This window comes from Puma concolor, chromosome B1, assembly GCF_028749965.1.
Source record: "Puma concolor isolate L17-30 chromosome B1, mPumCon1.1.hap2, whole genome shotgun sequence".
NCBI classification, from domain to species: Eukaryota; Metazoa; Chordata; class Mammalia; order Carnivora; family Felidae; genus Puma; species Puma concolor.
In genome coordinates, this window is record NC_141670.1 from 105,354,464 (window position 1) to 105,370,509 (window position 16,046).

General features: G+C 38.6%; 1 long non-coding RNA gene across 4 annotated transcripts in view; it reads right to left on the reverse strand.

Moving 5' to 3' along the window:
• Window positions 1-16,046, reverse strand: part of LOC112858613 (uncharacterized) — a 235,018-nt gene that overhangs the window by 103,542 nt on the left and 115,430 nt on the right. The window lies entirely within an intron of this gene.

Consider the following 16,046-nt stretch of genomic DNA (forward strand, 5'->3'; position numbering starts at 1 on the left):
TGCTGTTTATTTATTCAGTCATTTCATACATATTTATTAACATTAACTATGCACCAGCCACTACTCTAGGTCCTGAGACTCGGTAATGAATAACAAGAACAACAAGTCTCTTTTCTCACAGAATCTACATTCCTATGAATTGCTTGTTGCCCTTGCACCATTAGTTGGTATTCCAGTTATACATTCTTGCATAAAGAAAACACCTGGGGGGGAATTTATTCAAAGATGGCCCCAATACTATCTCCCATCCAACATGCTCTAAATACAGTCTGACTCTGACACACCTTCAGAACATGGGGTTTAGTAGAGTGACCAACTCGTCCTGGTTTGCCTAGAACGTTTCTGGTTTTAACACTGAAAGTCCTGTGTCCCAGGAAACCCTTCAGTCTCAGGGAAGATTTGGTCACCTGAAATTTATTTTCCCTTCCCTAAATCTAGGTGGTTTATGACTACATTGGAAAGAACATATGTGACTTCCAAGACTAGGTCATAAGAAGCAATAGAGCATTCACTTCTCTTAGAACCTAGAGCCAAGTTCTGAGGAAGCCCAAACTAGGCCATGCGAAGAGACCATATGGAGAGGCCACAAACCCATGTGATATTCCAGCCAACAGTCCAGCTGAGGTCCTAGCTAACAGCCAGAATCTACAACCATAAATCAAAGGAGAGATGTCTCCATGTGACTCAAGACCTCAGCCATCAAGTCACCCCCAGCTTTCAAGTACTCCCAGTTCAGACATTGTGACATGAAGATAACCCTGCCCTCCTGTCTTGTCTGACTTCCGTACCCACACAAACACTGAAAGATGATGGTTGTTACTGTTTTAAGTCACTAAGTATGGGTGTGATTTGCTATTCAGGAATAGATAACTAACACACTTTCCCAAAACTTGGTGATTCAAAAAAAAAAAGAAAAAGACCATCCTGACACAGCTGTCAGTTTTATGGACCAAGAATTCATGCTGACTTTGGCTGGTGATTCTTCTGTTTCTCACTGCACTGACTGAAGCTACTTAGTGGTGGTCAACTGGCCAACAGACTGCTATGAACAGTTCAAGATAGCTTCACTCTCCTGTCTGCATCCAGAAGGCTATGGCTGGAAACTGAGGCTCTCGAGGACTGCCATTTGAAGCATTTCTCCATCATGGCAGCCTCAGGTTAGGCAGATTTTTTATGCGGCAGCTCATAGCTTGCATACAGTGTTCTCATAGGCCCCAGTAAAACTTGCAAAACTTCTTAGGACCTAGCCTTAAAAGTCCTAGAAATTGTTTTCCACCATGTTTTACTTGCAGTTAAGCAAGTAACTAAAGCCAGTTTGGATTCTAGAATAGAGGCATTGGACTCTACCTCTCAGTTGGAAGAGTAGCAACCAATTTGTAGCCATAGTGAGTCTTCTATACTTGGCATCACAAGAATGATACATGAGCATGAGGATTTAGGATATTAAGATTGAGACTTTAAAGGTAACAGTACATCCCTTTCCTCTATCTTTAGGCCGAGATATACTCTTCAACAGCTATCTGTACACTCAACCAAATGTTACTGTTTTATAGGTTCAAAGGCCATTATATTAAGGTCAGAGTGTTATGCTAATTATTTAAAAATGACAAATGTCAAGCTTCCATGTGTACATGTTAGGAATTTAAAACAGGTCATGTGTATTGCTACTATCTGTTTCTTTTGTATTAAGAAAAATAATAAAGGCTATTTTTTTTTTCAAAGTTTATTTATTTTTGGACAGAGAGAGACAGAGCATGAACGGGGGAGGGGCAGAGAGAGAGGGAGACACAGAATCGGAAACAGGCTCCAGGCTCCGAGCCATCAGCCCAGAGCCTGACGCGGGGCTCGAACTCACGGACCGCGAGATCGTGACCTGGCTGAAGTCGGACGCTTAACCGACTGCGCCACCCAGGCGCCCCTAAAGGCTATTTTTAAAGGGAGGTCTCCAGAAGGATTCCCATATGTTTTTTTTTTTTTTTTTTTAACGTTTATTTATTTTTGAGACAGAGAGCATGAACAGGGGAGGGTCAGAGAGAGGGAGACACAGAATCTGAAATAGGCTCCAGGTTCTGAGCTGTCAGCACAGAGCCCGACGCGGGGCTGAACTCACATACCGCGAGATCATGACCTGAGCCGAAGTCGGCCGCTTAACCGACTGAGCCACCCAGGCGCCCCTAAAGGCTATTTTTAAAAGTAAGATTCTCTGACTCTACAGCTAATCTTTATTAATACTCTGAGGAAGTTATGTAAATGAATGTAGGAATCAGTGGAAATTCCAAATGTAAGGCAAAGGATGAATGTTCTAAATAAAATAAGTTTCAGACTTGATATTTTCACACATGTTGCAATGTACTTTGCTTTGTGTTATAATTGCGAGTAGGATTCTGCCAAGGAGTTATTAAAAGCAAATTTAACATTAAGCAGTGATTTTTCACATCAATAGCTGCCTTCCAGCAAGCTTTATGTCTTAGGCATATGGAGCTAGTACTTTTTTCAATGAATTACAATCTTCATTGACTTAATAATCAGTGAGTGGCTATTGGATTCCTACTTCTTTTTTTTTTTTAATTTTTTTTTTCAACGTTTTTTATTTATTTTTTTGGGACAGAGAGAGACAGAGCATGAACGGGGGAGGGGCAGAGAGAGAGGGAGACACAGAATCGGAAACAGGCTCCAGGCTCCGAGCCATCAGCCCAGAGCCTGACGCGGGGCTCGAACTCACGGACCGCGAGATCGTGACCTGGCTGAAGTCGGACGCTTAACCGACTGCGCCACCCAGGCGCCCCTGGATTCCTACTTCTTGACTTCAATGGTTTCAAAGTCCCAGTTTGCAATCTACTCTTCATTTGATTTGTACATTCCACACTAAGAATCTGAGAATGATTTTTTAAATAAATTTTATTTGAAGGTATTCCTTTTTAAATCCATATTGTATCTTCACAGATTAAGATAAATAATTAAGAGAAACAGAAACTAATTAGAGATATTCTTCACGTTATCTCTCTTCTTCCTTCAGCCTCTTGTTTTTCTTCATCATCATTATTAATACACACTGATTTACCCACTATATGCAGGGCTCAGTAAGAAACATCATGGTTTCAAAAAGATACAGAAAACAAAGTCTACACTCAAAGCATTTACAATCTTGTTGAGAATCTGTGACATATATATTTAAATAACATTACAAGGTAGTTTGGGACTGGATGTCAGAAGGACAGATGTATGTCCCTTGAATACAGTTGAACCTGAATGATATTCTCTAATCTAAGAAATCATGACCAAAGACATTACTTCTCCCTTTTGGGGAACTGTTCTGGTACCTTGACCATTCTCTCTGGTCATCCCAACTCCTAGGGACATCACTCGAGACATCTTCAGAATTAACCTTATGCTATGATTCACTTTTTATGGATGAGTCCTCTTCTCTAATTCCCCAGAGGACTACTGCACAAAGAGTTGCTTTTGATAAACAGGTCATTGAAAGAAGCTATTATTTAAAAACTAGGAAATTAACATCAATAGGAATAAGTGGGAGATATAGAAAACACAGAGAAAAAGAATGCTAAAATAGGCTAGAAATTGTGGGGCTAAGGCATGAGAAAGAGCTGTAAGAGTGGAAAGGCTGGCACTAATAAGGTAGCAAAAGTTCTCTTACTGTGAGTTATCTAATAACAGGTCAATGTGAGTAATCTAATAAGACAGAAGTAATTTGTAACAAATAATCACAAAACGTTGGTGACCTACAATGAGAGTTTACTGCTTGCACAAATGTGATCAGGCAGTTCAGTTGTAATTTTCCTTAGGTTTCCTCACAACTTAACTGAAGATGAGCTGGCTGTCAGCTGACCTAGAATAACTTTGGCTGCCTCATCTAGGACAACTTGGATTGCATCTCAGGTCGCTCATTTTCCAGCAGGCCAGGGCAAGCCAAACTCAGCTGCACATGTGCTTTACAGGACTCTCCAGTAGAAAAAGAAGCTGGGTGCCAGAGAAGTTCATGAGTGTATACATCATCATACATGACCCGAAGCTTTGCAGAAATGTTGGTGAGGACACTGGAAGGGGAGACTAAAGCCAATATTACCTTGATTTAAATTTTTTTCTTAACATTTATTCATTTTTGAGAGTGAGAGAGAGCATGAGCAGGGGTGGGGGAGAGAGAGAGGGAGACACAGAATCTGAAGCAAGCTCCAGGCTCTGAGCTGTCAGCACAGAGCCCGACGTGGGGCTCAAACTCACAAACTGTAAGATCATGACCTGAGCTGAAGTCAGACATTCAACCAACTGAGCCACCCAGGCGCCCTGTTGATTTTAAATTTTTTTTTTTTTTCAACATTTTTTTATTTATTTTTGGGATAGAGAGAGACAGAGCATGAACGGGGGAGGGGCAGAGAGAGAGGGAGACACAGAATCGGAAACAGGCTCCAGGCTCCGAGCCATCAGCCCAGAGCCTGACGCGGGGCTCGAACTCACGGACCGCGAGATCGTGACCTGGCTGAAGCCGGACGCTTAACCGACTGCGCCACCCAGGTGCCCCGGCGCCCTGTTGATTTTAAAAGAGAAACCAACTGACACCTACTGTATTCATTTTCTGTTACTGCTATAATGAGTTACCATGAATTCAGGAGTATAAAACAACACAAACTTATTAAATCACAGTTCTGTAGGTCAGAAGTCTGGGTTGGCTCCACTGGTTCTGGTTTCACAAGAGCAAAGTTAAAGTGTCAGCTAGCTGAGTTCTAGGAAGTTTTAGGAAAAATCCACTTCCAAGTTCATTTAGGTCATTGATAGTTTCTAGTTCCTTGTGGTTGTATGACTGAGTTCCTATGTCCTTGCTGTCTGTAAACCAGGGGTTATTCTCAGTGTCTACAGTCAGCTATAGCGGGTTGCTTCCTTCTCATATTCTGAATCTTTCTGATCTTATTCTCCGGTTCATCTCTACCACCTCCAGCCAGAGAAAGTTCTCTGCCTAATTGGGCCCACTTGAAAAATCCAAGATAATCGTGTTTAAGGTCTCTACTCCTAATTATATCTGGAGTAGATATAAATGTGTCATAAAATATGACATATTCACAAATCCCAGGAATTAAAGTGTGGATATTTGGGGGTGGCCACCTATCGTACCTGGAATCATATATTTTATATCCAATCCCTTCCCCTGAATATATTACCACAAACTTGTAGCCATAAATTCAAATTGGCCCCAATTTTATACATTTTATCAATTGCCAGCCTGTATGTTATACTGTGTGCTCTCATTTGGGTTTGAAAAAATATGATGGTTATAACTAGGGAATAGCATCTGTTCAATTCATGATCACTCTCTCTCCTCACCACTAGATAGGGCAAAGGAATAACCAGTAACTTAATTATCCAAGAGCATTTCTTCTTCAAAGAAAGCACTCTGTCACCCCCACCACCAGCCTCAGATTCTCAAACCAAGAATTCTGATTCATCTATATACGTTTTAAACATGTCCAACTACTTCGGATTGAAATTGTGTCTTCCCTAAAATTCTTATGTTCAAGTCCTAATTTGGAAACAGAGTTGTTGTATATACATTTGGTTAAGATGAGGTCATACTGGAGTAAAGTGTGAGTCCCTCTCCAATGACTGATATTCTTATAAAAAGGAGAAATCTGAACAAAGACACACAGGGAGAACATCATGTGAAAATAAGAGCAGAGATCTACAAACCAAAAAATATCAAAGATTTTCAGCAAACCACCAGAAGTTAGGGAGACGCATGGAATGGATTCTCCTTCATAGCCCTCAGAAAAAGCAATCCTACCCACACTTCATCTTGGCCTTGTAGCTTCCAGAACTATGAGATGATAAATGTGTGTTGTTTAATCCACCCAATGGTGGTGGCACCCAATTTGTATATTTGGCTACCTCTGAGCATAACCAGTGGCTGGAAAAAAAAAAAAGTATCACCTATGACAGTTGTAAGGGAAATCGCTGGAAGGGACTATGCCAGGCTATGAGCATATAGCCTAAAGAGATCATCAGTCTATCCATTCCACAAAACAGCCTTTTTCTATTTCCCATTCTGGGTTCAACTAGGATTTCCAGCTCCATAATAAAATCATATTAATATTTATGCCAAATTACTAGGATTCTGAATCTATATTTGCTCATGCAGAAATTAAGCCCCTTCCCACCTCCTTCTCAACCTCAGAATTCCCCCCTATATTTCTGAGACTCTTGTTTGAGGTCTTTCATTTTCTTATAACCAATTTCCTCTTTGTGTCCCTCTGCTCTGGCTTCTTCATCTAGGTACCCTTCCATTGCCTCTGCTCCGGGGCCTTCTGTGGGAGCACCGTATGGAATGCTCAAGAGTCCAACACCAGTGGCCTCCTGAGTCATAAGGTGACAACACACCGGCTATGTGGCTAGGGGAGGAGAAAGAGACAGGATTGTGATGATCGTCTTACCAAATCTATGGTATAAATGCTCTGATGGGCCCTAAAGAAACACTGCTTGTATCTGATGTCTCACTGAGTCTTTCATGATTATAATTCCTCCAGCCTTCACCTCTCTCTCCTTTGAGGCTCAAAACCCACCCTAAAGGCAAGGAGAGGAAAAATTCAATCTCATCCTCTCCATGTTGGCATCATGTCTTCACCACCCAACTTCCACAAAACACTTCCCTCTTTCCAAAACAAAAGACTGACAATTCTTGCATATAGATCCCTAAAGAGATCATCCATCTATCCATTCCACAAACAGCCTTTTTCTATTTCCCCTTCTGTGTTGAACTAGGATTTCCAGCTCCATAATAAAAGAGTAGCTAAGGAAAGTCAGAGAAAGGGTAGCTTACTGAGAAGGGGGTCAGTAAAAGAAATTTAAGAAAGAAGGTAAGACTTTTACTTATTTTTTTAATTTAATTCCACTATAGTTGATATACAGTGTAATATTGGTTTCAGGTGTACAATATAGTGACTCAACACTTCTGTACAACACCTGGTGCTTATCATGACAAGTGCCCTCCTTCATCCCCATCACCCATTTCACCCACCCCCCACCCACCTCCCCTCTAGCAGCCATCAGATTGTTCTCCATAGTTAAGAGTCTGTTTCTTGGTTTGCCTCCAGAGGAGGTAATATTTTTAACATTAATCTGTGGGATTTAAATAAATGGAGAGAGAAAAGGCATTCTAGGCCACTAGTAAAGAGAAAATAAGAGACATACATTCGGCTGAACAAAGTTAAAAGTACAGTTCGTTTCATTAGTCATTACAGTTTTTCACAGGTATCCAGTAGAAGAAATCATCTTTAATTCAAACCTACATAAATCTCCCTTCACTGTCTCTTATTCCCAGAAAGAATGTCTATATTCCTGGGAATTAGTTAGACAACAAATATTCCTTTCCCATTCTCTTAAAAAGGAAATTTTAGCGGGGTTTTCTTTGGTTTAGATTTTTAACTCAAATGACTCACCCTGGCTTTGTCTAAAATAAGTAATTTCAATTTGTTTCACTTCACCTGTGTCATAATTTGGTTTTCTATAAGATTTCCATTCACTCTCTTCAGGAAAACTTTTTTTTCCCTTTTCTCCTCATCAGCACCACCACAAACTCCAAATGGCTCTTTTCATCTCTCTGAAAATCTTTATGGAGTAGAAACATCTTCTCCCTCCATTAGCTTTTCCTAGCCACCTCAACCTTGCTAACTAGAGGTCTTGGTGGCAGTGGGAAAAAGTAAGTCACCTGCTATTCACATTTAAAGAAGAAAGGACCATAGCTGGGAAAAGCAGGTCTTTTTCTACATCTTAAGAGACCTGGGCTACTGTGAATCCAAACCTGGCCTTCCATACTCAGACCTCTCTGCAATCATGACAGCCACAATACAGGTTCTGGTTTATGCCATCTGAGGGTGTGTGTGTGTGTGTGTGTGTGTGTGTGTGTTCCAGACAGAGCTTATGTTCAGCCACTTATTCTTCAGCAGAACACACAGCGGTTATTAAATTACTAATACCAGGGATTATTTTATTGTGGCTCATTTTATGGCTGTGGCAAACCTCAGAGGAGTATGGTTTAGTGAACAGAACTTGCTCAGGACTTAAACTGCTCTAATTATTTAATGTATCAAATGTTCTTGCTCCAAGAAAGAGCAAGTTACTTGCTTGTTAAGAAAACAAGCATTACAACTGGTTGACAAAACCCAACTGGAATTAGTTATGAAAGGTCATATAAACAGGCACATGTTTTTGTAGGGCTTTTCAAAATGCAAAATGTCTATAGATAGTAAGATAATTCTGGTGGTGATAGAGCAGCATTGTGAAGTCTTGTTTAACAGTCTGTTTAATGTAAAAGAGATTAAACAAATTCATGCTGAAAAGGCGATTAAATACACACTAATCTATTACTGAAAACTCACCAAGTAAGAGTTTCAATCTGTTATATTTCAATCTTGGGATTTTGTTTGTTTGTTTTGTTTTTGCTGTCACTGAAATACACTTGCATTAAAAAATAGGTATGGTAATCTGTGACTGTCACAGTTGTTAGGGTGCAGCTGAATCCTGTTTAAAGCTTCCAAAAGATTTTTTTTTTTTACAGTAAGTGCTTCTTGGAACAGAATGACACTTGTCCGAAGGAAGTATAACATTTTTTTTGTTGCTGTTATCGCTCTGACTGTAAGGAATTCATGTAAAGCTACAAAATGTTGGCAGAAAAGAGAAACAACATTTTCTGAAGATCTACAGTGACTTGGGCACTTTGTCATAGAGAACTTTAACTTCTACACCAATTTTCAACATAATAATAATAGGCATTATTATTTTGATTTTACGAATCAAATGAATAGTTCTAGGTAATGAAAATAAGAGTCGAGTCCTAGGTAAAAGAACTTGCCCACTTAGGCTCATAAATGACCATGTTTACATTCAAATCTAGATCAAACATGCAAATTTTTCCCACCTCAAATTTCTGCCTTTGGTTTATTGGTCTAAAATACTCTCCAGTGTTTAGGCTCTGGCTCTCCTTCTTACCTCAGCCTCTTACCTTGCCAGTGCCCTCCCCAAAGTCCCTCTGTATTACCCTCCCCATTTCACCACCTGACCCCATCTCAACTCTCAGCACCTTGTTTCGTTCCTATGAAGCACCGAAATACCTGTTTACTTGGTTGTTTGTTTAATTTATTTGTTTAGCCAGTTGGCATTTTGCCTATTGCCTAAAATGTCCACTCAGTAAGGACATATCTGTCTTACTCACTTCAGGATAGCCAAAGGTTAGCAAAAGCTTGCCATATAGTAGAAAACTCAGTAAAAATTAGTTGATTCTAAATGACTTCTGGCTTTTTTCTCTCACGACATTGCCTGCCAGGAGCCATTAATTCTCTTGAAAAACAACTGTTTTGTTTATTAATTCCCAAAATGAAAAGATGTTAAAGATAAAATAATAACAAAATGTCCCTGCTAGATACTTTATAGTCTTATATTACAGTTTCTCATACAAATATTTCAAGTAATACTTGAAAACCAAGATGTTTCAATACCCCAGGGATAAAATGAGTACGGGTTTACCTACCCTCTACAAAAGGTCAGTGTGGAATAGAGAGGAGATCATCCCAACAGAGCCATATGTTTTATGGAAGGTCCAGAGTTCTGTGTTCACAGCACTACTTTTTTTATCTTTTCCATTATAGATAGGGAGTTGGCCGAACTGTATAGTGGGCACAAATATATGTGAAATGGCATAATGTTCTCTGTCTGGGGATTTAAAGTACCAATAGAATACAATTCTCTGTCCTTAAGGAATTCACAGTCAAGTAAGTCCATTCATGTCGATGATAGTTTTCATGTTTGTAGCTACTACAAGATTAATGTTGACAGTCACCTGTCTCCTAGGGATACAGAGCTGGAGGAATGGAGGGCAGGGTGAGGAGTAAACAGCAATAAGGTTACAAGTCTTTGTTTATTTCTTTTTTTATTATTATTAGCTACAGTGCAGTGTATGTGCCATAGCTGACGTTAAGGAAGGACTTGATTTGTGAGAATTTGCCATTTGTTTCTCACTGTTTCCCATTGCTGGTTGCCTAGTCATAGTCTAACTTTACTAAAGCCCAAGGGAAGTTAAGAAAGCATATTTCATTTCTCACTCCATTAACAGTAGGGGAAAGCTATGGGAAAGTAGATACAATAACACTTGTTGCCAAAAGTCCAAAAGACCGTAAAACATGATCAGACCCAGGTGGGAGCTCCACACACATGTGTGATCACACCATAGACCAAGCATCCTTTTGAACTAGAGATGCAATTGAATTAGATTTGCCTAGTTTACAACAAATTTCTCTGAAACTATTTGCCTAGTTTTATGGCAGTCAAGTCCAGGATGAGTGGCTTTTGTCTTGTCTTCTCTCACATGGTATTTTACGCATTTCTTAAGACAATGGAAGAAGCAGTGTCTCAGAGAAGCAGGCACAGAGAAGGGTTTACCGAATTCTGCAGTAACACCTGCTTACTATTGTAACCACATTCTTCAAGAATGTTGTCTCCAAATAGGAAGATAATGATGGAAAAATGGTCTTTGTTATCTATAGAGATGTCCACTGATTTGAACCACAGCCTTAAAGAGGTATTTACCAATGCTTTCTTTTGTCTCTTTTCTTTTTTTAATAAATGAACCATTTTTAGAGCGAGAAATATAAAGCATATTGTTCTAGTGCCTGCTTTAGAGACAACTCCAGCTAAAACGTGATTATACTCAATGGTGAGGTAACATCCTTTGTCTTTTATTACTCAACAGCCTATAAATTCTATGAGGACTTGTGATTTTCTCCAACTTCTTACATACTCCAATATTTCAATGTTTAGAGTTGATGTTAACAGCTGCATGGCCATACAAGAATACCATACCCAATTACCACCTGTTTGAAATAAAAAACACTACCCCTGAGATTTTAAGTATAGACACAAGACAGTGCCTGTAGGTTCTTGCTCTTAAAGTAAGGGACTGGAGTTTTAAGGGTGTGGTAGTAGAGTCAGTATCTTGGTTTTCTCTCCATGAAATGCTAATAGGAGAGGAACTTCAAGATTTTAAGACACAAGTTCCCTACCTATAGTCATCTGTCTGTCTGTCTTCTCCTTTCCTCTTTCTTTATCCTTTCCTTTTTGAAAATTTTCTACCCAGATTAAAAATCAGTGTTGTTTTATTTCCCTTAAGATTGTTTACTTGACATTATTTGATGTGACTTTTCCTTGGAAAATAATAATTGTTATCTTTCTATTTGTACTCTAGTAACATATTGTTAAACTGTGTAGTTTACTTGTTTAACCTTCATTTTCCTGTTCATTTCCTTTAAAAATAATTTATCCTTAGGATTTGAGATCTATTTATTTCTAACTTTAACTTTCTTTTTTCTAATATCCATTCATCTTTGATTTTATCAACTTTTACAACCTGATGTTGCTTCTAAAATTCATATTTAAAAAACTCTGGGTTTTTTTGTAAGTAATCTGTTGTCTTTACAGAAACTTTAGAACTTTTCCCTTCATCCTTCATGCTCTAAAATCTCTCTACCATGCTTCCAGGAGTGCATGTATGTGCTCCGAATACAGTGCACTCAGGATTTGGGGATTTTTGACCATATCTCTATTTCTGGAAATTCCCTATCTTTTCTTTCCTCTAAATATCACTTCCACTCTCATTGTTTTCTCCATCTGGCATCATTTTGGTAGATGTTGGGACTCCTAATGCTATCAGCCATGTCTCCACTTTTAAATCTTTGCTTATCCCTTTTTGTCCTGTGTCATTTTATGTCCCTTCTCACATTTCCAGCCCATTAATTTCTTCTTCAACTGTTTTTGTAGTTTTCTTCTGGAAACAGAGTCAGAGTTTAATGTTAATAATTACACTATATTCACATTCTCTAATTTTTGCCATTACTATCTATTCTTGTTTCATAAATTCTTTATCTTATTCCTTGTTTGTGATATCTTTGCTTCTAAGTCTTAGGACATACGCGATATCTATTTTAATTCCCTGTACTGGTGTTTCTATTAAGTCTGGTTCCTTTTGTTGAGTTTGTGACCTCTTTTTCATGACCAGGTAGAATGTCCAACGGTCTTTTAGATCTGGCTATCTCTGTGCCAGGATGACCTTCGCAGAAACAAGGGCAAGGGCCTTTCTTTCTACTTGAGTTGTCACTCACACATCTCTGGCCTAAAAGCAGATATGTGACATATGCTGTCTGGCTGAAGAAAGGGCGATGAGGGGCAGAGACCCAGAGCGTGACCCAGTTGACTGCTCTACCGCAGAATCTCTGAGTAAATGTCCTGGCAGATGTCTGTTAGGACTCATCTGCTCCTGGCTTCTACTCTTGGCAGCATGAAGAGCACTCTCCCCAAACAAAGTTATTCCATTAGTCCACATGGACTAGTGGCTGGATCCTTCATTATATTCATACGAACCAAAGTATATGATTTAAAAATGATAGCTCTGGAGCTATGAGTGGTGGATGCCAAAATGTAGCTCTACTGTGTGTGTGTGTGTGTGTGTGTGTGTGTGTGTGTGCGCGCGCGTGCACACATATGTACACACATGTACTTTATGCATTTGTTTATATAGAGAACAAATTTAGGGGCACCTGGGTGGCTCAGTCAGTTAAGCGGCCGACTTTGGCCCAGGTCATGATCTCGCAGTCCATGAGTTCGAGCCCTGCATCAGGCTCTGTGCTGACAGCCTGGAGCCTGGAGCCTGTTTCAGATTCTGTGTCTCCTTCTCTCTGACCCTCCCGCATTCATGCTCTGTCTCTCTCTGTCTCAAAAATAAATAAACGTTAAAAAATTTTTTTTTTTAAATTCAGGTTTTTAAAAATCTTGAAAAGTAGAAGTGCATTTTGCTTTTTTATTGTATTTATTCATATTACTTGAATTTTTTACACACAGGTATCTTATTTAAATTTAAAACAATTATTAGAACTGAAAGAATTAAGTTTTTGCAATGAATACATTTCTGAATACTCAAACCTACAAACCAGCAGGAGTCTGCACCTGAACTGTCCCACTCTAACCTCCACTGGAATATGTTTTAAATGAGTTACTTTTTGGTGTTATGCCACTGACTTCATTAAGAAAATGTTCAAAAAAAAGTCTCTGTAAAATTTGTTGTTTTATTTACCCTATGAATATTGTTAAGAAAACAAGTCACATTTTAACCCAGTATTTTAGTACCCAGAATATTGTGCAGGTCTCCTGAGCACTGGCCTTGTTTATATCTTAATGAGTTTGTGAATCTTGCAGCTAATTACACTTTCCTCTCCACAATGGTTTCTAGAAAGCTCTGAGAAAATCACCAACCCACTTTTAGCAAGCAGACAGAAGCTTGCAGCAAGCATTTGTTAAATTCTTTACTTCCTGCTTTATCTTGTTTTTTCATATTTTCCTTTTACCTCAGTCTCTTCACTTGTTTGTTTTTATTTTGTATATTTTTATATATTGTCTAAAATATTTTTTAAAACAAAGTAGGGTTTAAATTACTAAAATCGTAAATATGCAAAGCAAACAGTCACCAGACAAAGTGACATTTCCATTTATGACCTAAATATTACTAGTCTTACTCTGGCCCTAATACCTATCATTCTTCCATTTCCCCTCCATAGCCCTAGGGAAGCCATTTATTCTTAATATACTGTTGACTCTGTTAAGCATCCACGAGTGCTTTAAAAGGAAGATTGGTCTGGGAGGAGGCAAAATTGCATCATAATTTTCTGTAGATTCCCAAATGAAAAGTTTCCTCAAGAGGAACTCACTGGGGAAAGGCTGTATTTATCACATGTTTAATAACGAACAATGTGGAGGTTCAAGTTGTCACTTGCATGTCCCATTACTTAGATCCCAAACAAGATCATCATCCAACTAAATTTACTGAATTCATTCTCTTTTTGTTGTTGCTATTAAGCTTTACTGACGTGCAGAAAAGGGTTAAAAGCCACATGAGTAAAAAGGAACTTGACTTTTGTTTTATTATAAATATTCTGAAAGACAAAAATCTAAAATATTTCTTTCAATAGCTTTCCTATTTCCATATTTCTGACAAATATGTCACAATAAAGCTGTTTTTATTACACTCTACTAGCTCAGCCTACAAAATGACAAGGAACAAGAGGCAGAAAAAAGAAAATAAAGCTAAAAAGAGTCATAATCCTAAACTATAAACTGTAAAGAGTATCTGCCAAATCCAGAAAGGATGCCACAAACTGATAGACACTGTTCCAGAATCCCTGCAGGGAATGGAGTTCTCAAAAAGTAAATGGCACAGTCCAGGAAGACTCAGCAACTACTGTTCACTTGCATCCATGAGTTCTCTAAGTGCCCAGTGCCACCCGCAAAGAATGGAAAAATAGAAAGGACCAAGGGAAAAACTATTTATACTTGCCACCTTTACTCCCTGAGACATAGCTTCCTAACTCAGCAATTAGAGTGGGGATGAGGAAAAAGTATAATCATATTTGCAGTAGATACCAGAGTCTGTTAATAAGGGAACTACATAAACACACATTCACAATTTGGAAAATCACTGATATACGGCACTTCACTGCCTATTTGTCCAAATGAAGGACAATGTGCCCCAAGAGAAGACACAGCGAGTAAGTGAAGAACATTCAGAGATAATGCTCACAAACTGATGCTGGCAGCTGCCCTAGATCATGCTGTCTGTTTCTCTCCAAACATTTTATTTATTTTTTTTTTTTTTGAGTAAATAGCTTACACATTCAAAAGAGTAATAGGCAAAAAGAAACTAGAACAGAACTTAAACATAAATACAAGCAAAAAAAAAAAAAAAAAAAGAGGAAAAAGCAAAAAAGGGAAAAAGAAAAATATGTAGCAATTAAGAATCTGATGAGGGCTGCCTGGGTGGATCAGTTGGTTGGGTGCCCAACTTCTGCTCAGGTCATGATCTCAGGCTCCCTGAGTTCAAGCCGCCCTTCTACCACTGTCAGGCTCTGTGCTGACAACTGAAGCCTGGAGCCTGCTTCGGATTCTGTGTCTCCCTCTCTCTCTCTGCCCCTCCCTCACTCACACTCTGTCTCTCTCTGTCTCTCAAAAATGAATTACAAAAATGTTAAATGTAAAATGTTAAAAAAAATTATAAAAAAATAAAAGAATCTGTACTACAAGAGACTGAAAATAGAAACTACATTTTCCAGATGAATTTAAAGGCAGAGTTGCAGTGAGTTTAGATTCCACTAATTGATGTCTTTTTTTTTCTTTTTTTTTTTTGTGTGTATGTGTGTGTGTGTGTGAAACTTGAATTCGAGAACTTAGAAAGTGAGAAGATAATCATGGAATTAAACATCACTTTTCCTGGTGTGGGTCATACAAGCTGCAGTGGGGTTCTGGAAATAGCAACTACAGTGATAGCTTCCCAATTTTGAGGGCACTTTCCTAATTTTGACAGGAATGTCAACTACACACGCAACCAGTTCTGTTCTGTGGCTCTGTGATTCCAGATGACCATCCTGAACATGTTTCTTTAACACTTCCAATATTTTTGTAACCCATATAATATGTATATAGTAATTCTATTTCTTAAACAAGTTAGATTCTGCCCTCACAACTCAATATCAAAAAAAAAAAAAAAAGGCAATCTAGGATTTTCTATCTGATCTAAATTTTTTTCAATAGATAAAGGTCCTGCTAAAACTAAATGGTGGGATCCAGGAAAATACATGTATGCATTGGTAAAATAGTTATTTAAATAATCACCGGTGATCACCTGAAATGAAGTGCCTTTTGGAGTCAATGCTTTGACAGCCCAGGTAGCTGCTACAATAAAGTATTATGATAAAAATGAAGAATGTAAAGTTTGTGACTGTCAATAATGTCTTCTAAGTACTTACTGAGGCCAATAAAAAATGAAATAGCCAGTTCAAGATTTTTAATTCCCAGCTTAAGTTACAATGATTATAAGTCAATTCTCAACTTCATCAGGTCTTTCTGCAAAATTTAGGACATTAATTGGGAAAGACTGGGAGCCTAATGATTTGAATAGATACATTTGGGTTAGGGTTAGGATAACTTTGAGTACCCCCAAATTCCTAAGT